The sequence below is a fragment of the Paroedura picta genome, chromosome 6, assembly GCF_049243985.1.
Source record: "Paroedura picta isolate Pp20150507F chromosome 6, Ppicta_v3.0, whole genome shotgun sequence".
In the NCBI taxonomy this organism is placed as follows: Eukaryota; Metazoa; Chordata; class Lepidosauria; order Squamata; family Gekkonidae; genus Paroedura; species Paroedura picta.
This window is the reverse complement of record NC_135374.1, coordinates 30,994,438-31,018,482: the sequence shown is the minus strand read 5'-3', so window position 1 is coordinate 31,018,482 and position 24,045 is coordinate 30,994,438. Positions and strand designations below refer to the sequence as shown.

The 24,045-nt window shown below is 42.0% G+C and overlaps 1 long non-coding RNA gene across 1 annotated transcript in view; it reads right to left on the bottom strand.

Annotated features, from left to right (window-relative positions):
- Positions 1-2,149: 2,149 nt before the first annotated feature.
- The window catches only part of LOC143840650 (uncharacterized), an 80,846-nt gene continuing 58,950 nt past the window's right edge, over positions 2,150-24,045 (bottom strand). The window contains exon 4 of the long non-coding RNA XR_013232284.1: positions 2,150-2,417. This is a non-coding gene — a long non-coding RNA (uncharacterized LOC143840650). The remainder of the gene's footprint in view (positions 2,418-24,045) is intronic.

Below are 24,045 nucleotides of genomic sequence, written 5' to 3'. Positions count from 1 at the left end.
CATTTGGTTGAGGCCAGGCTAAGGAAGATCTGGGTCCCTCCCTCAGATGCCTAACAAACCAGGTTTTGGAAATATCAGAGGAAAGCAGGAGAAAATCCAAAACATTGGAAATTGGAGGATGTTGCCATATAGATTATTCCCAAAACCCCAAAGCTCCATTTGTGAAGCTGAGGCAGAACAAAACAGCTGTTTAAGCCAGTTAAAAGAGCAAAAGATTTTGTTAGCAGTGTAAACATAGGCGCAGTCAGTCCGAGCAATGTACTGCCAGCTACCATGAACAAAACAATCCTGTTACACAGACTTCTTGCAGAAGCAGTGAACATGTGAATGGCAAACATACACTGTCCCTTCTACTTAGAAATAATTGTAACATGGTAGGATGAGAAGAAAAAACAGGATCACTTTGATGAAGAAATCATTACAGAGTTAGGCATCTGACTGAGATGTCACACCTGAATTTGCTCCTGGGTTATAACAGCTGGCTTGTGTGGTAGGCATGTCTTTTCATCAACATATTTAGAAAATTAACCACACTTACACATTATCTTTTTTTTTTTAAGGGAAGGAGGCTTTGTCACAAAATGTTTCATAAAATAAGATGATCTGTTGTGTTGTAGTGGGAAAACACTAGGTGGCACTATTCCTTTTTATCCAGTTACTAGCATGACATGTTGAAGGGCAGCTATCCCTAAGAAAGACCTGGAGAGAGAGATTAAACAACAGGCTTTATAAACTGATCTCACAGATTTATAAATATATATGCTAAACATTAGGGATTTAGTGGCAACTACAGTTGGATTATCCAGATTCTAGCTATTGATATTCTGCTTGCATTTCAGCTAGACATTAGCAACATGTAGATTTTAATGTGATCTGGTAAAGAGAAGAAGCATTTATCTATGTAGGAAGTGACTCTGTCTGTAGTTTTATGTAAGCACAATTTGTTCTCAACATTAATAAAGGCAAGGCAAAATTGAAAAGTTCAAAAGTTGGCATTTTATCGAGATGGCAACGTTTTGGGAAGTTGCCAAGCTAAAAACACTGGCAGGCAGTGGTGTGGTTTTGGAACCTAGGCCCATTCTGCACACATAGGATAATGCACTTTCAATGTGCTTTGGCAGCTGGAGTTTCCTGTGCAGAACAGGAAAATCTACTTCTAAAGTGCATTGAAAGTACATTATCTATTGTGTGCAGAATAGGCCCTAGAAATCATAGAATCATAGAGTTGGAAGGGGCCATACAGGCCATCTAGTCCAACCCCCTGCTCAACGCAGGATTAGCCCTAAGCATCCTAAAGCATCCAAGAAAAGTGTGTATCCAACCTTTGCTTGAAGACTGCCAGTGAGGGGGAGCTCACCACCTCCTTAGGCAGCCTGTTCCACTGCTGAACTACTCTGACTGTGAAAAACGTTTTCCTGATATCTAGCCTATATCGTTGTACTTGAAGTTTAAACCCATTACTGCGTTTCCTCTCCTCTGCAGCCAACTGAAACAGCATCCTGCCCTCCTCCATCATTCAAAAATGACTACCTGTGAAAAGCCCAGTGGCACCTTTAAGACCAACAAAGATTTATTCAAGACATGAGCTTCACTGGACTCTGATTTTGTTTTGTTGACCAACAAAGCTACCCACTTAAATCTACCTGTGAAGAAACAGTGAGAATCTTGGGAAGCAGCTGGATATTGAGATGAAGGCTGGGGAGTTTCTGTGAGTTGAGTGGAATTTAATTGGTGAGGGGTGGGTTAATATATATGTGTGTTCCTTGATAGAGTTCTGGAAAGGAATTTAGAGGATACTAATGAAAAAACTTTGGATATGGGTAGAGTCTGGGACAGGCTGATACATTGGCCCTTCTCAGCAAAAATGTAGGACCTTGAATGCCATTTGGTTCAGTTTGTTTAATCTCTGTTTTAATTTAATTTTCCCCTTATCAGAAACATGTTTTATTTTCACATTAGTTGCATTTTCTTCATGCCCCTTTTTCATTGTCTTTGCACACATTTACAAAGTGGCATAAAAAGGCAGAAAAGAAACATCAAAAACAATCAAATGCAGTGAACCAAAATCAGTAGCTATGGCAACTGCAAAATTAAAAAAAGAAAAGTGAAAAAGTGGAGGTTGTAAAAATCCAAATCCTGAATTTCCTCTTGTCAACTCTCAACTGTAAGGATTCGTATACATTCACAACGAATGCAGCATCTACTGACTAACAAATGTAATGTGCACTTGGGAATGCCAGGGAAATCTAAGAAAAGAGATGTGAAGAATAGTTTAAGAATCAGTTCCATTCTGTTAGGTTGCCTTGATAAAGATTTGCCATTCTTCCCTAGTTTTGCTGTCTTGTAGAGAATGTTAGGCAGTGTGAAGAGCGATAATATGGCAGGTAGAGGTGGCATCGAGTTGCACTTTTGACCATCTGGGGGGAAATGAAAATATAAAAATCAGTAGTTGCAATTCTAAAAACCAATATAACAGCCAGCAGGAGTGGCTAATATCCTATACAAACAAGATTGGAAAGTGCCAAAATAAAAGTAAGTCTTGGTAATCTCGAAATGCTCCATCATACACTGTGTTACATCATGGAAATTTGAGAAGTTGTGCCGATTCTGCTCATATGTCACATCAAAAGATTGGAGCCAACTTCTCATTGTTCACATGCATAGCACCATCTGGAGACCCCAGGAGGAGTGGGTTGATTCTCAAGTTTGAATTGCTTAATATTCACACTCACCATGAAAAGCCTTGAAAATAGTGAACATCTGTCTTCAGGTACCTCAGGTTACTGTTCTTATTGCTATTCTCGGATAGCTTGCAGAACAGAAGCGAACCATTTATTTCTGTAGTTCAAATAAAGTACAGATGAAAATTTGAACACCGACACCGAGAAGACAAAATTTGCAACTTGCGTGTATATCAGATTGGCAGCCCAAGGTTACGCCATAATTTTATTTTCTTCCTCTGCCTCATTTTGTTCGTATGTTAAAAATCCCAAGTGCAACGGTTCTCAGTTGGCCTGCGGTCTGTTAGCTTCCATCTTCTCAGAAAACAGGATATTATGACATTGATATTATGGGAGCCGACTGGGTGATAACACCATTATTTTCAATGCAAGTGCCATAAAGAACAATACAAGAACAATGCTCAGGATATAGATGTCAAATCCAGTGCTGCTGTACTCCTACAATAAAGTGACACTCCACTCAAGTATCTTTGTGAGAATTTTCTTCTTTGGTTGGTGTATGTTGGGATTACATTCTGTGGCTACTCAGGGGTTACGCTCAAAGGACCCTGACAGACTGACTCTGTGGCTCTTCTTCACTTTTATCAGCACCTTCTGACTTGGAAGCACAGTGCACGCAGGGAAGGGACTGAGGGGGCGGTCCAAGGGAGGCATGTGCAGGTATGTTCTTGCAAGAAGGATGGGAAGGATCTGCAGGTTGCTACCTCCCCCACATCACGCCCAGATGTGTATGACAAGCCATGACAAGAACTCTAAAAGGTTGGTGAGGCAGGACTTCCCTTTGATAAACGAAATTTTACCAAACTGACCCTGGTACCGGTGAGCCGATGGCCTATTTATACTATTAGATAAGTAGAATAAGGTTATTTGGTAGAAATAACCTTTCACAGTGGAAAGCTTTCATAACAGTTCTCATAGGAGGACACAACCACTGACAAAAAGCAATTGAAAATGGCATTTATCTAGAAACCATTATGGCTGGTTCTTTATTTGGTATTAAATATTGAAAAACAGAATGTCAAATTGTTAATTTACTTGGAAAATTGTATAAATTACATATTACATATATATATGAATATATACATAATATAATACTAATATATAATTCCAAAACAAGTCCTGATGCTGAAAGAAACTTTGCATTGTACTCATTTCTAGTCAGTATTGCTATCTCCTATAGTGAGACTGTGTTTTCTGTGGTTTTAATTGAAGAGAATTTGCAAAAACAGTCTTTGTTTTGTAAATTATTTGGGAGAGGTGCTAAAATTAGAGCTGTCCTGGATAATCACCTAAATCTGAAAGTTGGCTTGTCATCAGAATATGTCTGAATGGATCTAGATTTTGGAAGCATAGTTCATATTTAACACAGAAATTGAACTCAAGATGTTGCCAAACTTCATTTTGTTTAGCTTGGGATACAAATATTTAGGTTTTGCTAGCCCAAATATTGAAAAACAGTTTTTATCAGGGACAATTTGCCAACCTGGAATCTGCAACTAAATTTCAGTCATGGAATATGGCACTTCTGATTTCCTGACAAATTATGGATGTAGAATCAGTCACTGCTATAATTCAGATTCTAGTACAAACTGACAGCTCCTTCCAGCTTGTTTAATTAAGTAATTTTATTTATACCCTGTGTTTCCCCCCAATGGGGATCTGAGGTGCTTTTATCATGCTCTCCTCTTCCATTTTATCCCCACCAAATTTGTATAAGGTAGATTAGGCTGAGAGATAGTGATGGGCACAAATCGATTCACAAGCCATATTTCAGCACAAACTTGGGTCAGTTCATAGACCCCAAATTGATGTTCGGGGAATGCACCTTCCCCAAGCAGTTGCCAGACTAGTCCAGTTTGGTTTGGCTTTTCAGGCTGCTGAATATGGTGGATCCACCCGTTAACTGTTATATTTCAATAGCTGTGAATCATTGTATGAGACTATGAGAGCAATAATTAGAGGAGAATTTTGGGAAATAAATATTTTGCATGGGTGGTTCCTAGAGAAAGATATCTGGAGACATTTTATTCTAGTAGGAGCATCTTCTTTGAATTCTTTCTACTATCATATAGTCCCTATTGTATATTTTAATATCATACCACTGAGAAAGATCCCAAGACTAGTTAAAATGCATTTGGTCCTTTGTATTAGGCCACTTTTTCCCCCTTCAAGGATCGCTGCCTTGTTGTGGCAAGGGGGCTTGCGTAGTTCAGTGAAGCTATGAGCTATACCGTGCAGGGCCACCCAAGACGGACAGGTCGTAGCTGAGAGCTCTGACAAAAGGTGATCCACTGGAGAAGGAAATGGCAAACCACTCCAGTATCTTTGCCATGAAAACTCTATGGACAGTTCCAATAGGCATAACGATATGACGCCGGAAGATGAGCCCCTCAGGTCGGAAGGTGTCCAATAAGCTACTGGGGATGAGCAGACGGCTAGTACGAGTAGCACCAGAATGAATGAAGCGACTGGGCCAAAGCCGAAAGGACACTCAGTTGTGGAAGTAACTGGTGGCGAAAAGACAGTCCGATGCTGTAAAGATTTTTATTCCATAGGAACCTGGAACGTCAGATCCATGAATCAAGGCAAGCTGGACGTGGTCAAACAAGAAATGACAAGACTGAACATCGACATTTTAGGAATCAGTGAACTAAAATGGACAGGAGTGGGTGAATTTAATTCAGATAACCATCAGGTATACTACTGTGGACAAGAATCTCACAGAAGAAATGGAGTAGCCTTCATAATCAATAAGAGAGTAGGAAAAGCAGTCTTGGGATACAATCCCCAAAATGACAGAATGATCTCAGTTCGAATCCAAGGCAAACCATTCAACATCACAGTGATCCAGGTCTATGCCCCAACCACTGCTGCTGAAGAGGATGAAGTTGATCAGTTCTATGAAGCCCTACAACACCTTCTAGAAGCAACGCCAAAAAATGATGTGCTTATCATCATGGGGGATTGGAATGCTAAAGTAGGAAGCCAAAAGATAGCCGGGATAACAGGCAAGTTTGGCCTTGGAGTACAAAATGAAGCAGGGCACAGGCTGGTAGAATTTTGTCAAGAGAATACAATGGTCACAGCAAACACTCTTTTCCAACAACCCAAGAGACGACTCTACACATGGACATCACCAGACGGTCAACACAGAAATCAGATTGACTATGTGCTCTGCAGCCAAAGATGGAAAAGTTCTATCCAGTCAATAAAAACAAGACCAGGAGCTGATTGTGGTTCAGATCATGAGCTTCTTGTTGCAAAATTTAGGCTTAAATTGAAGAAAGTAGGGAAAAGCACTAGGCCACTCAGGTATGAACTAAATCATATCCCCGACGAATACACAGTAGAGGTGACAAATAGATTTAAGGAATTAGATTTGATAGACAGAGTGCCTGAAGAACTATGGACGGAGGTTCTCAACATTGTACAAGAGGTAGCAACTAAAATCATCCCAAAGAAAAAGAAATGCAAGAAATCAAAATGGCTGTCTGAGGAAGCGTTACAAATAGCCAAGGAGAGAAGGGAAGTGAAAGGCGAGGGAGAAAGAGAAAGATACACCCAATTGAATGCAGAATTCCAGAGAAAAGCTAGAAGAGATAAGAATGCCTTCTTAAATGAACAGTGCAAACAAATAGAAGAAAACAATAGAATGGGGAGGACCAGAGATCTTTTCAAAAAAAATTGGAGATATGAAGAGAACGTTTCATGCAAAGTTGGGTATGATAAGGGACCAAAATGGTAGGGACCTCACAGAAGCAGAAGAGATTAAACAAAGGTGGCAAAATTATACAGAACAACTATACAAGAGCGAGCTTAACATCCCTGATGACCACAGTGGGGTAGTTACTGACCTGGAGCCAGACATCCTGGAATGTGAAGTCAAATGGGCCTTAGGAAGTCTGAGCAACAATAAAGCTAGTGGTGGTGACAGCATTCCAGTTGAACTATTCAAAATCTTAAAGGACGATGCAGTAAAAGTGCTACACTCAATATGCCAGCAAATTTGGAAAACTCAACAATGGCCACAGGATTGGAAAAGGTCAGTTTACATTCCAATCCCAAAGAAGGGCAATGCCAAAGAATGTTCAAACTACCGCATCATTGCACTCATTTCTCATGCTAGCAAAGTTATGCTCAAAATCCTACAAGCTAGGCTCCAGCAATATGTGGACCGAGAACTTCCAGAAGTACAGGCAGGATTTCGAAGAGGCAGAGGAACTAGAGATCAAATTGCCAACATACGCTGGATCATGGAGAAAGCTAGGGAGTACCAGAAGAACGTCTACTTCTGCTTCATTGACTATGCTAAAGCCTTTGATTGTGTGGAGCACAACTAATTGTGGCAAGTTCTTAAAGAGATGGGAATACCAGAGCATCTTATTTGTCTCTTGAGAAATTTATATGCAGGTCAAGAAGCAACAGTGAGAACTGAACATGGAATCACTGACTGGTTCAAAATTGAGAAAGGAGTTCAGCAAGGCTCTATACTGTCGCCTTGCCTATTTAACTTGTATGCAGAGCACATCATGAGAAATGCGGGATTAGAGGAGTCACAAATTGGGATCAAGATTGCAGGGAGAAATATCAACAACCTCAGATATGCAGATGATACCACTCTAATGGCAGAAAATGAAGAGGAACTAAAGAGCCTGTTGATGCGGGTGAAGGAGGAGAGTGCAAAAGTTGGCTTGAAACTCAACATCAAGAAAACAAAGATCATGGCATCCGGCCCTCTCAATTCCTGGCAAATAGATGGGGAAGAAATGGAGATAGTGACAGATTTTATTTTCCTGGGCTCCAAGATCACTGCAGATGGGGCCTGCAGCAAAGAAATTAAAAGACGCTTGCTCCTAGGGAGGAAAGCTATGGCAAATCTAGACAGCATCCTAAAAAGCAGAGACATCACCCTGCCAACAAAAGTGCGTTTAGTCAAGGCTATGGTCTTCCCAGTTGCAACGTATGGCTGCGAAAATTGGACCATAAGGAAGGCCGAGCGTCAAAGAATTGAGGCTTTTGAACTCTGGTGCTGGAGAAGACTCTTGCGAGTCCCTTGGACTGCAAGGCGAACAAACCAGTCAGTCCTAGAGGAGATCAACCCTGACTGCTCTTTAGAAGGCCAGATACTGAAGATGAAACTCAAATACTTTGGCCACCTCACGAGAAGGAAGGACTCCCTGGAGAAGAGCCTAATGCTGGGAGCGATCGAGGGCAAAAGAAGAAGGGGACGACAGAGAATGAGGTGGCTGGATGGAGTCACTGAAGCAGTAGGTGCAAACTTAAATGGACTCCGGGGAATGGTAGAGGACAGGAAGGCCTGGAGGATCATTGTCCATGGGGTCGCGATGGGTCGGACACGACTTCGCACATAACAACAACAATCCATGTTTCAATATGTATTGGATCTGTGTGATTAATACTGATGTTTATTTTTTTTTTACATGCACATGAATAGTAACATGAATAGTAGTAAATATTTGGGCCATTCCTGCACAAGGAAAATGTCCTGGACAGCCTTCACATGATGGCAGCATATTGAGCCTCCTCCACATGATGTCGCCAACATCCTGAGGCTGTCGAGTAGCTGGGTCATGATTAGGCCATTTTAAAATCGTGATTTCGGGAATCCCTAAAACTAGATTAACCACCCTAAATCGGGCAAACCACCAGTGAGGCGCCAGTGAGCAACCCAGGATAAGACAATATGGAGGGGGAAATATGCAATAGTCTCAGCAGCTTTGTCCCGCCCTCACTCCTGCCCTTCCCGCTCCATTCCCTGCTTTTGAATAATTTACTTCTTAATGTTGTGGTCCATGTTGCAGCAGGACCACAAACCTACATTATCAAAGGTGAAATAAAGTCTTCTTTAAAGTGTCCACGGTCTTCTTGGGATCAGGCAGGCAAAACACAGACCCATTTTTATTTTCTGGAGGTGGGAAATGAGCTGGGAAAGGAGAGGGGCAGGTGATCCAGCAGCTTTCTCCTGATCATGGAGCCATGTGTGCACTTTATTTTAAAGCCGATCATTAGCACAAAATGTATTTTTGGACTTCAGTTACCTGTCCAGCCTTCTCACAACCCAGGCAGACAAAAACAGTCCCATTTGCATCTTCTGGAGGTGGGGAATGGGCTGGGGAAAAAGGGAGGCAGGTGATCTGGCTTCCTTCTGCTGATCATACAGAAGTCTGAGCAACTTATTTTAAAGCCAACCGTTAGCACAAAATGTCTTCTTGAGCTCCAGGAACAATGTACAGCATCTCAGAAACCTACCCAGACAGAAATAAAGTGCAAAAAGAAAAAAAATATACAAATTCCAAAAAGGGAGGGGGGGAACCCTGTATTGTTCTGATGTTTCTCCATAGCAATGGGGCAGTGTTGATTTTATTTAAGATGCATCTGTGTTGTGGCATTACCGCATAGCAACACAGAAGTACCTTAAAAAAAAAAAAGTTAGTTTCAGGGCTGGGAGGGAAGAAAGAAAGTTTCAGTCCAGGAGAGAATTGCTGTGTTATGATTGGTGGATTGCCAAGCCAAATCTCACGTTTGCAGCCCCACCAGGAGACAAAAAGCCTTGATGGGGTATAAGAAAAACACGGGAGAGGTCTCCCCATGCGGAGGGCTGCAAACGTGAGATTTACTATCCCATGTTTGCCAGCAGGAAGCCACTTGTGTTTTACCCCTCCATGTGGAAATGGCCTTGTATTTTAACATTTGGTATATTTTGCTGCAGCTGGAAAGCACACACATATGGGGAACTAAGATGTATGCTGAAGCAGCCTGTACTATGTGTGGAAATGGGGATCCTATACTACTGCTCCTTTTGAAATTTTTCTGGGGGGAAACCCATATGCCATATCATTCACAAGCCTTACTACTTTCTGTTAGTATTGTATGTGAGTTTATTCTTCCACTGTTACAATGGTTGTTACAACTGCATAAACATTCTTCTGTGGTGGCTAGCAAAATACAGTCACAAAGGCGCTGACATTTACCATTTCATTGTGACTGGCATGTTTTTGTACAATAAATACATGTAATTTCTTTACATAGCCCACACACCTTCCCTCAAAACTCTGATTTTGTTGTAGGCAGATTACATTTTCTCAACACCTAACTTATAATAGCCTACTCCTGAGGAAATGTGATAATTCCCCCCCAGAACTCATTCACTACTGTTGCAGTTGGTGTATACACTGCTTTTACCTGCTTAATATGATTCATGAATGATCAGCGATGGAAGACTTAGCTTCTCAGCTGCATCTCAGCCTGACAGTCCATTCTCCAATAAAAATCCCTGCCTGCCAACCTTCAGAAAGTTGCAAATCGTCAGGAGAAGCCATCCTTTTAATGCCCAAATGCTTTAATATTTTAACGCTTATGTATATGACTGTTTTAAAGTTGCGGTCGGCTGCCCTGAGCTAACCAGGGAAGGGCGGGGTACAAATAAAATGTATTATTATTATTAATTTTATAAACTTAATTTTAAAAAAAAAGCTTTTAAGACTTGTTTTAATCCTATGAAAAATATAGGCTTCCTAACTGTACAACTGCAGTAAAGAAGTGCTCAATGAATCAGAATTATGTCCTTACCTGGTAAATCTGCAATATTCCATTACTGGCAATGAAAAGGGACTTCCAGGATTACTATCAAGCAGGAGTGGTTTAAGGATGTGTGGGGCCTGTAATGCCAGAGCCAGTTTAAGGATTTGTGGGGCTCTAGCAAAGTACATTTATAGTAGGAGCAGCCAGACTGGGAGTGGAGGGGCCTCCCACAATGGAAAGGGATATCACTCAGAGTGTCCTTAAAGAGGGAAAAGTGAAGAGTAGAGAAGCTATGGCATTGATCCATGGGGGGAAGGCATAGTGTGGGATCACTAAAAGTGTGGGGCCCGTAGCACGTTCTACATCAGTGGTTCTCAACCTGGGGGTCGGGACCCCTTTGGGGTCAAACAACCCTTTCACAGGGGTCACAGCTTGGCCGGGGGGGCCACCATCCACACAACAGCCTTGTGGGGTAGATCTTGATAGAACGTTCGCCTGTCTGGAGCAGTGGAAAAGAGTGAGATCGGCATGGTGGGACAAGAGGCAGAACTGAATTGAGAAACCCCGGGGAAATAAAACAATTTATATCCACTCCTGAACAATGGACCTTCACACCATTGGTCAGTTTTGGTTTAATTTCTGTGAAAGAACACTTGCATAATTTTATGTTTGGGGTTCACCACAACATGAGGAACTGTACTAAAGAGTCGCGGCATAAGGAAGCTTGAGAACCACTGTGCTACATGGATAAACTGGCTCTGATATCAAGCACAAGGCCTAGGGTCCTTTTCAGTCCCTTTGAGAGATACTTCAGGAGGTAACAGTTCCCCTTCCTCACAAATTATTCCACCACCCTCTTTTCTAGGAACCAGGTGCCACCCTCCCCCCTCCCGCTTTCTCTTTTAAATTCAGACATAATCTTCTTTAGGGGTACAAAATGGGAATAGCCCTTCAGCACCCTCTGGTTGAGGAAGTGGATCCCCAGGAACATCTGAATATGCCAGAATGAGGCTAGAAGACCATACAATTGATTATTTGTACAGAAAGATCATTCTGGTGTTTATTGCTAAGATACTTGCCCATCCTTTTGACATTTCAGATCTTGGTCAAGAGGGGGCAACATTCTCCCTCAGCAAGGAAAAAAAATGCAGTCAGTGATCACACAGCCTTTTCTTTCTAGGAAAAGGCATGCACCACTATCAGATGGCATTTTAGAACAGGCATTCATTTTAAACCCTCTTTTTATGTGTCTGTTTATAGCGATAGAGACTGATTTACACTTTTGACTTGCTGGGGACAATTTATCGCACACCTATAAATAAAACTGAAGCTCCTTATGCCTGTGCCAGCTCATGGTTTCCCGGCCTGCTTTTGTACCAGCTAATGGGTGTGGTGCTGATGTCCCCTTTAGAAAGGAGCAGGCAGCTCGCTAAAAGAAACAATAGCTAAAGCACCAGTTCTGCATTTCTTATGGATGGATTAAAGTGCTCAGGGGATGTTGGAACACGTGGTAAAGGAATGGAACCAAGGAAAAAATAATTTGTTGAAGGATATTACTGTTATATATACATGAACATAAATAATATGGGTAATATGGGTTGCAAGAAAAGCAATCTGTTAATGGAAATACAAGACAAATTGAGGTGTAAAGAAGGCCCTGTTCATTAATCAGACCAGTACTTCTATTCTATCCCATAGCATTTCTGCTTTTCAAAATTCAGGTGGCACTTTCACTTCTTCATTGAGACTGAGACGCTCAGGCTCTGCATTTTTATTTAAAACATTTTTATGTTGCCTTTCCACCCCATCAGGATATACAGGATGGTGAGCATAAAAAAACATAAGCAATTAAAAATAGAGCTCGAAATGATAAAATAATTCAATTAAAAACACAAACGACAGCACTAGAAGGAGGGCTAGTAAGCATTATGGGGGATATGCCAGACAAGATTTTTTTTTAACTCTTCACCTGCTGTCAAAAAACATCTATAGAGGGAAAAAGCTGAATCTTCCTGGGGAGGGAGTCCTAAAATTTGAAGCCCATGACTAAGAAGGCCTTTTTTTTGGGTTGCCACCTGTCTAGAATCAGATAGTAGAGGTAACCAAAATAGAGCTTCCTGAGATGAGTGTATGGGTAGATGCACAGGGGATGAGAAAAATGGACAAGGGTTCCTCCATCAAAATCAGTGTACCTCCTTTCTCTTTACAAACAGGAAAAAAATGTGTGGCTCCATTAAATCTTAACAGAAGAATTCCTATGTTCCTACTAGAGGTAAACATTAAGCATGAAGATAAGTTCTTGTCTGCAGAATCTTTAATATCATCAAATTAGATTCCCAGGTACTCTTATTTTTGTTGTAATACTTCAGCTTTGTAATAATTGCATGCGACCATCAGCTATTCTGACATGCTTTGCTCATAGAAAAGTCTGAAACCAAACATGCGACTACAAGGACACCTTTTCCAGATAGTGTTTCTTTCCCCTCCGAAGTGCAGGACCCTTTCCCCAAATATGTGCTCTGATTTAGATCTGCTTTCTTCTGAGTAAGATGTCCTAGGTCGCCTCTGCCAGCCTATTTGGGCATGAGTGGGAAGTGTACATAACCCTGTCACTTATCCTGATACACTGTGTATATTTTTACCCAGCAGGAGTGGGAGTATACCCAGCTCCCTCATACCTACTATAGACTAAAGAAAATACATAGGGCGGTGGTTAGAATGTCAGACTAGGATCCAGAAGACAAAGGTTTAAACTCTCAGTCTGCCACAAAAGCTTGGGAGTCTTGGGCCTGTAATTCTCTCTCAGCCTAACCAGGCTCACAAGAATGTTGTAAGGACAAGATGGTGGAAAGCATAACAACTGTCCTGATCTGCTTCAAAGAAAGGCAGGATACACATTATTAAACAAATAGTATATAGGTTTGTTTTGTCCTAAGTAAGGGTCCAAACTGGGGAGGTGGAATGGTATAGTATAGCACAGTCTCATCAAACCTTGGAAACTGAGCTGGGATGGGAGAGCACCAGGGAGACTTTTCAGAGGAAGGCAATGGCAAACCACCTCTGCTTAATCACTTGCCTTGGAAACCCTGTGGGGTTACCATGATTTGGCTGGCACTTTACACACACAAGGGTCAAAACTAAGCCCAGCTTATTAATTCTTTCTCTCCCTGCCACCATTGTCCCTTCTCTGCCTATCCAAGGTTTACACTGTCTCCTACGTACGGTCTTTGCTGATCCAATACATATATCTGTAGGATACACAATTCAAAATAATGTAACTATTTCAATGGAAGGAGTGGGCAGGCACAGACAACCTACCTCTCATTTCTCCTTCTCTCACAAAACCAAGTCTTCTTAGCAGACTTGTTTGTTAACTCTCAACCATACTGAGAAGATATTGTGGCAGCTCACTTACTGGGAACGCAAAAGGAAGCTACAAGCAGTCATCTGATTATCTGTCACAATAGGCCAGAATACAAGGCAAATGTTCTGGGCCTGGATTTGCAAATTCCCTCTGCTCCAACTGTTTGTGCATCCAGAGAGCTAATTACCTTCATCTGAGCTGCTGTTTGATGAGGAGGAAAATAGGGTTTAAATATTTTAATAAAATCAATACAAAATAATTGCTCCTTTTAAAATACTGAATGTTTCGCGCAAGAGTATGGGGCCAGGTGCACCATGGCATTATATAGTTCCATAGGGCAAAATGGTCCATTAAAATAAAGCTTTTTAGTGCAGTTTTAGGGCCCTATTCGATGGAACCTTGAAGGTGTGGGCCATTGACTGACCTCTTCATGAAAAAAGGTTTGATCCTAACCAAGTTTATAACAGGAAGATGGAGCATATCTGACTTACTGTGTAATCAACTTTTGTAAATATCATGGCAAAGGTCAGAGCAAAGGCTGACCTGATTTCTTTGAAAAGCTTTACTGCAGCTGGAAAATGAAGAGATTTGCATTTTACTGGCCTATTTTATATGAAAAAAATGGGGGATAGTTTAGCATATGCTTTAAAATCTTGTCCTCTTGTCGTACATTACTATGCACGTTGGTGGCACAACAAAAGAATAATAATGGGACATTCATGGTTCTCACCTGGTTCATTTTATCCTTTCAGCAAGGATAACAGAAAGAAAGTGATCCAAGATTCCTGGCTGAATGGCAACCTGAATCTTAGTCTTCCCAACCCAATACAACTCACAACAACCCTATGAGTTTAGTTCGGCTGAGAGGGAGTGACTGGCCCAAGGTGCCTACCAAGCTTTTATGGGAGATTGGGAATTTGAATTTTCTGAATTCCAGACTGATATTCTAACCAGCACTCCATGTATTTTCCCCAGACTGAAGTGGGCACAACAGCTGTGTATTCTCTCTCTGCTGCACTATTATTATTATATTATTATATATGGAAATTATTATATTTATGAATTGCTCTAATTTGCAGGTGTGGCCTAGAGGTGTCTTTGTGGAGGAAACATCGCCCAAAGGATTAGTCATGCTTATCAGTGAATAGCAGATATCCTCTCAATGGCCCGTAATTATTGGGAGATGGTTTTGTTCAAATGTCTGTCAGTGCTAAAAGGGAAAGGCTTCCAGCCTATCTGGAGAGAGGGGACAGATGGATGTTTCTGAAAAAAGGGTGCACAGCTTTAAGTTTGTTGGGGGAGGGGAGCAGACAACTTTTGCTGTATGTTAGCTGAAGCATGGGGGTGGTAAAGGAACTCCCATTGACTACAATGTGTTTAGATTAGCCTTTCTCAACAGGGGTTTCATGAAACCCTGGGGTTTCTAGGCAGCCTCAGAAGGGATTCGCTGATTGGTGGCAGGTAATTGATAATATATTTAAAAAATTTTAAAAACCTATCAGCTGATATGACTATATATTGACCTGCCTCCCCTCCCAAAATAGCCAATGATAGACCTGGAGGGAGTGGAAAGGGGAGGGACCCTGGTTATAAAAAACATTACTGGCCAAGGCTTGTCACATGTTGTAGCGACTGGAGTCCAGAGAGGTAAATACTGTCATTTTAGTTTGTTTCTTTTGGGGTGGTAACAAGGGGTCATGGATGCCTACCCTGGCCCTGTTCCCTGCCCTGTGGAGTAGGCTTCTAGAGTAGGCTTCTGGCATCAGGGTGGGAGTGTCTGGATGATGTTACTTCAGATGAGATGTGACTTCTAGGGATGTGGCAGGGAGGTGAGGCCTGCTGAGGACAAAGTTCCAAAATTTTGATGCCCATGACCAAGAAGGCCTTTTCTTGGGTTGCCACCTGTCTAGCATGAGATGGTAGGGGTAACCAAAATGCAGCCTCCTGAGATGAATGTATGCATAGATGCATAGGGGAAGAAGCAGTCATTAAGGTATGTTGGTCCCAGGTCATACAGGGCTTTAAAGGTCAATACTAGCACCTTGAATTGAACCTGGAAGCAAATTGAAACTTGGAAGCCAGTGTAAATAGAAGAATACTGGAGTGATATGGGAGGCGAGGCCTGCTTATGTAACTTTTGGGGTTTCTCGAAGCCTCAAAAATGTTTCAGGGGGTTTTCAACAGTAAAAAGGTTGAGAAGGGCTGGCTTAGATGGATGGAACTCCATTCAGAATTGCACTGCTTCTCTCTAAGGACCTGATGTGGAGTAATGGGTTTGCTGTTCTGTAGGTGTGCCTCCACCTATATATTTCTAAAACAAATACAACAGTAATACTATAAGACCCCAGTACTTTGCCCTCCAAAGGGAACACAGCTGGGTAAGGCTCTGTCCCTGGCAGTTCTAACCACATAGAGATATGGAGCATGCATCATAATATAATTTCCAAAGTGACCCTACTATATAATGAAATGAGCCTGACAATGCAAGAAGTGACTAATGCTAGAAATTCAGTATAAAAGAGAAAGGATTTCCCTACAGCATTTGCAGGGTTTGGGTTCTCAATTTGTTGTTGTTGTTGTTTCCACAATTGACACGTGTTACATGAACGGTAATGTTCATTTCTTTTTTCTTTTTGCCAAGCTCTTCCGTCTTGAATCTTTTGGTTGACACTTTCTGTGGCCATTGAATCCCCCCTCGCCTTCAATTACTCCTCTACCCACAAGGTAGTATTGATTGTGAGGAAGAGAAATTCCACATCAGGTCTTATAATTAGCAGGGCAGAGGAAGCACTGGTTTGGGGTCATTAGGAATGTTATGCCTGTGCTGGAAGTCAGAAAAAATCTTGTTCCCCCTTAATAAAAGCATCTCCCTTCTCTCAGCTAAGGGTTAGCAGCAAGATGAAAAGTTCCCTAGATTCCCATGAAAAGTCTCCCAGATTGACAACATATGGGACTGCTGGAAGACTCCTTGAATAGTGTCAAAGCTTTCAATCCTTCCCCCAGTTTGTTTTATTTACATTTATTTGTTTGTTTAATCAATTTCTATACTGCCCCTCTCGGTCACTCTTCTCAGGCAGGTGAACCGCAAGCATTCACTGTATACAATAAAACCATTTTGAGGTTTTTAAAATGTTGTAACAGTCCACATTTGTGCTTCAGCCAGGCACTACGGAGGGAACTCAGACAGGAACATATGGAGTAAAATGTATCTGGGATGGGATGAGAAGCATGCAAGAGAAGTAGGAACAGTCACCTCAAGTCCCCCAGAAAACATGTAGCAAAGTATCAAACAAGCTAGAGTGTATGACAAGCTGGTAGCAGAACTGCTGAGCAAGAAACGTCCCAGAAACCTCCACGACAGTTTTTCCTTTGTCATCTTTAATTCTTCTGTCAAGTTATACTATAAAGGATGATGCTCAGCCACCTCCCCTTCACACCTAGAGAGCCAGTTTGGTGTAATGGTTAGGAGTGCAGTCTTCTAATCTGGCATGCCGGGTTCGATTCTGTGCTCCCCCACATGCATCCAGCTGGGTGACCTTGGGCTCGCCACGGCACTGATAAAACTGTTCTGACCGGGCAGTGATATCAGGGCTCTCTCAGCCTCACCCACCCCACAGGGTGTCTGTTGTGGGGAGAGGAATGGGAAGGCGACTGTAAGCCGCTTTGAGCCTCCTTCGGGTAGGGAAAAGCGGCATATAAGAACCAACTCTTCTTCTTCTTCTTCTTCTTCTATCAGGAATAGAACGAGCTGTGTAAGAAGTCACTAATTCTTTCATTAGGTGAGTGGGCTGCAGTTCTATTTATGCTGCAAATTAAGTCCTTGTGCTGCTTTGCAAAGAAGATTCAAGAGGAACTGCCAGTTCTTCATTACAGTAACTCATTCACACACAAAAATTCTAGGGCACTTTAAAGAAACCTTGGAAAAGATAAGGATTTTTTTTAAAAAAATAGGGAAGATAGGCTACCAGTGTGACATAATAGTTCAAGGGTCACATTAAACATGATGACAGTCCAGATGTTCTTCTAAACAACTATAAAGTAAGAGGTATGTGTGCATGCGTCAGGGAACTGATATTCAGTCAAATTGAGGCCCATCCCGAATATGATCTCTCACTTTACCATTCAACATTCTGTTATTTTAAGCACTTTCTTTCGGTCTTTGTGGCTTCTGATACTGGAGCTGGGTAAGCAGAATTCCTAAAGTGATGGAGTGCTATGAGGTGTAAGGCAAGGAAAGGAGCAGGTATGATATAGGGACATTCCGCACAATGGGCAATGTTGCTAAATCTGTGCGCTATTGAAAAGCGCTGCAATCAAAAGTGGCAGGTCTCGGTAACGCACACAGCTGTTTCTATCGAAAAAAAGGGTCTCCCACTAGAGCTGTTCTCATAACACACAAGTTTTCGGTCTCGATGAAATCGCAACAAAGGAGGCGATATTTTTCCGCGTTTCCTCCCGCCCCTGGCTGTCAATCAAACAGAGCAGCCAATTAACTGTTGTGTTCGTGCTTCCCTTTAAAAACTGTTTTTAAAAAACCCGAAAACACCTGTAGCAAAGCATTTTTGTTCATTCGATGTATCAGAAAGACCTTTTTCACTGGCATGGGAGCTGGCGCTTAATTGTTTACACGCTCTTAAAGTTTAAAAAAAATCCCCACCCCATGCAATTTCTGGCTGAATTTACGGGTAGTGTCGAACAGGGGGCTGTATTGTGCTTGGAAACTTTACAGACAATTGCTTGTGGAGGGATTTCAGCCAAAGAAGCATCACTTATTGCTTTTGCCGGTTTAAGGGGGAAAAATGGTGATTGCGATGCCGGAAGCTCAGGTGCGAGAGTTTAGGGAGGCACATGCTTGCTACCGCTACACTGAGAATGCACATGTCTTTTTTGGATGTGTTGCAGGTTGTTCTTAAGAATCTAGCAGTTTTTTAAAGGGGGAATCCACTTTTGTGAATTCCCTGAAAAGCGCTACAACGAAGCGATTTTTGCGGGAGTTTTGCAGGAGTGTTGCAGATTGTGTACAACGTCGTGTGTAATGTAAAAAAAAAATAGCGTTACACAATAGTAAGACTTCAGCAACCTTTGTGCTGTGTGGAATATCCAATAGATTCCCTCTGTTTTGCATAATCTGACTGTAAGGGTGAAATTTGTTGTTATGTGCGAAGTCGTGTCCGACCCATCGCGACCCCATGGACAATGATCCTCCAGGCCTTCCTGTCCTCCACCATTCCCCGGAGTCCATTTAAGTTTGCACCTACTGCTTCAGTGACTCCATCCAGCCACCTCATTCTCTGTCGTCCCCTTCTTCTTTTGCCCTCGATCGCTACCAGCATTAGACTCTTCTCCAGGGAGTCCTTCCTTCTCATGAGGTGGCCAAAGTATTTGAGTTTGATCTTCAGGATCTGGCCTTCTAAAGAGCAGTCAGGGTTGATCTCCTCTAGGACTGACCGGTTTGTTCGCCTTGCAGTCCAAGGGACTTGCAAGAGTCTTCTCCAGCACCAGAGTTCAAAAGCCTCAATTCTTTGATGCTCGGCCTTCCTTATGGTCCAACTTTCACAGCCATACATTGCAACTGGGTATACCATAGCCTTCACTAAACGCACTTTTGTTGGCAGGGTGATGTCTCTGCTTTTTAGGATGCTGTCTAGATTTGCCATAGCTTTCCTCCCCAGGAGCAAGCGTCTTTTAATTTCTTTGCTGCAGTCCCCATCTGCAATGATCTTGGAGACCAGGAAAATAAAATCTGTCACTATCTCCATTTCTTCCCCATCTATTTGCCAGGAATTGAGAGGGCCGGATGCCATGATCTTTGTTTTCTTGATGTTGAGTTTCAAGCCAACTTTTGCACTCTCCTCCTTCACCCGCATCAACAGGCTCTTTAGTTCCTCTTCACTTTTTGCCATTAGGGTGGTATCATCTGCGTATCTGAGGTTGTTGATATTTCTCCCTGCAATCTTGATCCCAATTTGTGACTCCTCTAATCCCGCATTTCTCATGATGTGCTCTGCATACAAGTTAAATAGGCAAGGCGACAGTATACAGCCTTGCCGAACTCCTTTCTCAATTTTGAACCAGTCAGTGATCCCATGTTCAGTTCTCACTGTTGCTTCTTGACCTGCATATAAATTTCTCAAGAGACAAATAAGATGCTCTGGTATTCCCATCTCTTTAAGAACTTGCCACAATTTGTTGTGCTCCACACAATCAAAGGCTTTAGCATAGTCAGTGAAGCAGAAGTAGACGTTCTTCTGGTACTCCCTAGCTTTCTCCATGATCCAGCGTATGTTGGCAATTTGATCTCTAGTTCCTCTGCCTCTTCGAAATCCTGCCTGTACTTCTGGAAGTTCTCGGTCCACATATTGCTGGAGCCTAGCTTGTAGGATTTTGAGCATAACTTTGCTAGCATGAGAAATGAGTGCAATGGTGCGGTAGTTTGAACATTCTTTGGCATTGCCCTTCTTTGGGATTGGAATGTAAACTGACCTTTTCCAATCCTGTGGCCATTGTTGAGTTTTCCAAATTTGCTGGCATATTGAGTGTAGCACTTTTACTGCATCATCCTTTAAGATTTTGAATAGTTCAACTGGAATGCTGTCACCACCACTAGCTTTATTATTGCTCAGACTTCCTAAGGCCCATTTGACTTCACATTCCAGGATGTCTGGCTCCAGGTCAGTAACTACCCCACTGTGGTCATCAGGGATGTTAAGCTCGCTCTTGTATAGTTGTTCTGTATAATTTTGCCACCTTTGTTTAATCTCTTCTGCTTCTGTGAGGTCCCTACCATTTTGGTCCCTTATCATACCCAACTTTGCATGAAACGTTCTCTTCATATCTCCAATTTTCTTGAAAATATCTCTGGTCCTCCCCATTCTATTGTTTTCTTCTATTTGTTTGCACTGTTCATTTAAGAAGGCATTCTTATCTCTTCTAGCTTTTCTCTGGAATTCTGCATTCAGTTGGGTGTATCTTTCTCTTTCTCCCTTGCCTTTCACTTCCTTTCTCTCCTTAGCTATTTGTAAAGCTTCCTCAGACAGCCATTTTGATTTCTTGCATTTCTTTTTCCTTGGGATGGTTTTAGTTGCTACCTCTTGTACAATGTTGCGAACCTCCGTCCATAGTTCTTCAGGCACTCTGTCTATCAGATCTAATTCCTTAAATCTATTTGTCACCTCTACTGTGTATTCGTTGGGGATATGATTTAGTTCATACCTGAGTGGCCTAGTGCTTTTCCCTACTTTCTTCAATTTAAGCCTAAATTTTGCCACAAGAAGCTCATGATCTGAACCACAATCAGCTCCTGGTCTTGTTTTTATTGACTGGATAGAACTTTTCCATCTTTGGCTGCAGAGCACATAGTCAATCTGATTTCTGTGTTGACCGTCTGGTGATGTCCATGTGTAGAGTCGTCTCTTGGGTTGTTGGAAAAGAGTGTTTGCTATGACCATTGTATTCTCTTGACAAAATTCTACCAGCCTGTGCCCTGCTTCATTTTGTACTCCAAGGCCAAACTTGCCTGTTATCCCAGTTATCTTTTGGTTTCCTACTTTAGCATTCCAATCCCCCATGATGATAAGCACATCATTTTTTGGCGTTGCTTCTAGAAGGTGTTGTAGGGCTTCATAGAACTGATCAACTTCATCCTCTTCAGCAGCAGTGGTTGGGGCATAGACCTGGATCACTGTGATGTTGAATGGTTTGACTTGGATTCGAACTGAGATCATTCTGTCAATTTGGGGATTGTATCCCAAGACTGCTTTTCCTACTCTCTTATTGATTATGAAGGCTACTCCATTTCTTCTGCGAGATTCTTGTCCACAGTAGTATACCTGATGGTCATCTGAATTAAATTCACCCATTCCTGTCCATTTTAGTTCACTGATTCCTAAAATGTCGATGTTCAGTCTTGTCATTTCTTGTTTGACCACGTCCAGCTTACCTTGATTCATGGATCTGACGTTCCAGGTTCCTATGGAATAAAAATCTTTACAGCATCGGACTGTCTTTTCGCCACCAGTTACTTCCACAACTGAGCGTCCTTTCGGCTTTGACCCAGTCGCTTCATTCATTCTGGCGCTACTTGTACTAGCCGTCTGCTCATCCCCAGTAGCATATTGGACACCTTCCGACCTGAGGGGCTCATCTTCCAGCGTCATATCGTTATGCCTATTGGAACTGTCCATAGAGTTTTCATGGCAAAGATACTGGAGTGGTTTGCCATTTCCTTCTCCAGTGGATCACCTTTTGTCAGAGCTCTCAGCTATGACCTGTCCGTCTTGGATGGCCCTACACGGTATAGCTCATAGCTTCACTGAACTACACAAGCCCCCTTGCCACAACAAGGCAGCGATCCTTGAAGGGGGAAGGGTGAAATAGAACTCCTATTCAGTACCTCTAAGCTGAAGTTTCTTATCTGTAAAATGGATAGATTGCTGTATTTTACAGGAATGGTATAGTTACTGTACAGCACTTTCATTCCTAAAACAGATACAGTAAACAATTGGGGACATGTCTAACTGTGGAAGATTAAATATGCCCAAACATTGAAAATGATGGCCAAAGAGAGGAACAAGTAAAGTTAAAGTTTATTGTTTCAAATAAACAGTGACTATGTCCTCCTAGAATTCCTTTTGAGAATGGGGGCCAAGGAAGTTCATAGTAAGCTAGACTTTTGAAGGCAGACTTTAATAGACTCAGAGACATGATGAGAGTCATCCCATGAACAATAATGCTGGAAGAGAAAGGAGCAAGTGACAGGTAGGCTCTCCTTAAACAAGAGCTATTGCATGTTCAAACCATGACTATTACAGCAAGAGGGAAACACAGTAGGGGATCCAAGAAGGCTATTTGGATGAACAAAGAACTTCATGAAAAGTTATGAAATAAAAAGGAAATGTTCAAGATATGGAGGAAAGGACAGAACTCTAAGAAGAACAAATTACAAGGCTCTGTAGGTCAGCCATCAGAGAGGCCAAGGCTGGAAGTGAGCCGAGAATGGCCATGGACACCCCCTATAACAAGAAATGCTTCTTCAGATATGTGAGGAACAACTTTTGGGTGAACATGGAGAGAATCTGACAGAGGACAAGAGCAAGTAAAAAGGCTCAGTGCCTATTTTTCCTCTGTTTTTTTCCTGGAAGAATATGGTCACATCTTGGGATGGTAGTAGGCAAAATATAGTTTCTGGGTTAGCAGGTTGACGTGGAAAGAGAGGTTGTCTGCAATGGATGAGTTTAAATCCTCTGGGCCAGATGGTATGCATTCAAGCTTAAACAACTTTCTAGAGAGCTTGTAGAACCTTTGTCCTTCATCATTAGTACCTCTTAGAGATCTGGAGATGTGTCAGAAGACTGGAAGAGATGCATTACATCAAAACTGTAAGATGTCATAGTCCTGCTGTATACCGCATTGGTCAGACTGCACCTGAAGTACTTTGTGCATTTCTGGAGGCCTCACTTCAAAAAGTATGTGGGCAAAATTGAGAGGGTGTAAAGGAGAGCAACGAGGATAATCTGGGACCTGGGGATAAAAACCCGATGAGGAAAGGCTGAGAGACTTGGGAATGTTGGAGAAGAGGAGCTTGAGAGGGGACATGATTGCTGTCTTGAAAGGTTGTCACTTGAATGAGTGCAGGGAGTGATTTCTGTTGGAAGTGGAGGATAGGACCTACAATAATGGGTTTAAACTGCATGTAGAACGGTATTGGTTAGATATCAAGAAAAAAAATTCACAGTCAGAGTAGTTCAGGTCTGTGAAAACATATCTAAGAGAACTGTGACGGGCCCAGTGTCACCCAGCTGGCTACATGTGAAGGACTGGGGGATCAAACCTGGTTCTCCACTGCTCTTAAGCACTACACCATGCTGACTCTCTGCTAGTATGTGTATGTGTGCATGTATGTAACAAATAGACTGTGGTCACTGAAGAGCAAGTGTTTGCTAATGACTCAGTGGATTACTTAAAATTTATAAGTGGTTATAAATAATGAACGGGTATACTTCAGTTCAAAGCCAGTAGTGTACTCTGTAATTTAAAGCTCCAATCTGAGAGTGTTTATTAAAGTTCAGGAAGCCTCACTCCTTCTCTTGCTCTAAAATAAAATGTAACTTATTAAAAATTAAGAGAAACTTTTAGGAGCCATTAGGGGCCCTACAGTAAATAAAATCCCAATTGCCTAGTATCAGCCATTTGTTTTTGGCAGTGTGTTACTTAGACTGTCATGACAGAATTCTCTTACCTGATTCACAATTGAGAGATATGATACAGGAACCTTCTTGCCTTCTTAGAAAGACTGGCTCAACAGCACACCTCCAATGCCTTTGGATGGCCTTTTACCAAGATGTGGGCAAACAGGGGAGATATGGAAGAAACGAACTGATACGACGCTACTTGAATTCA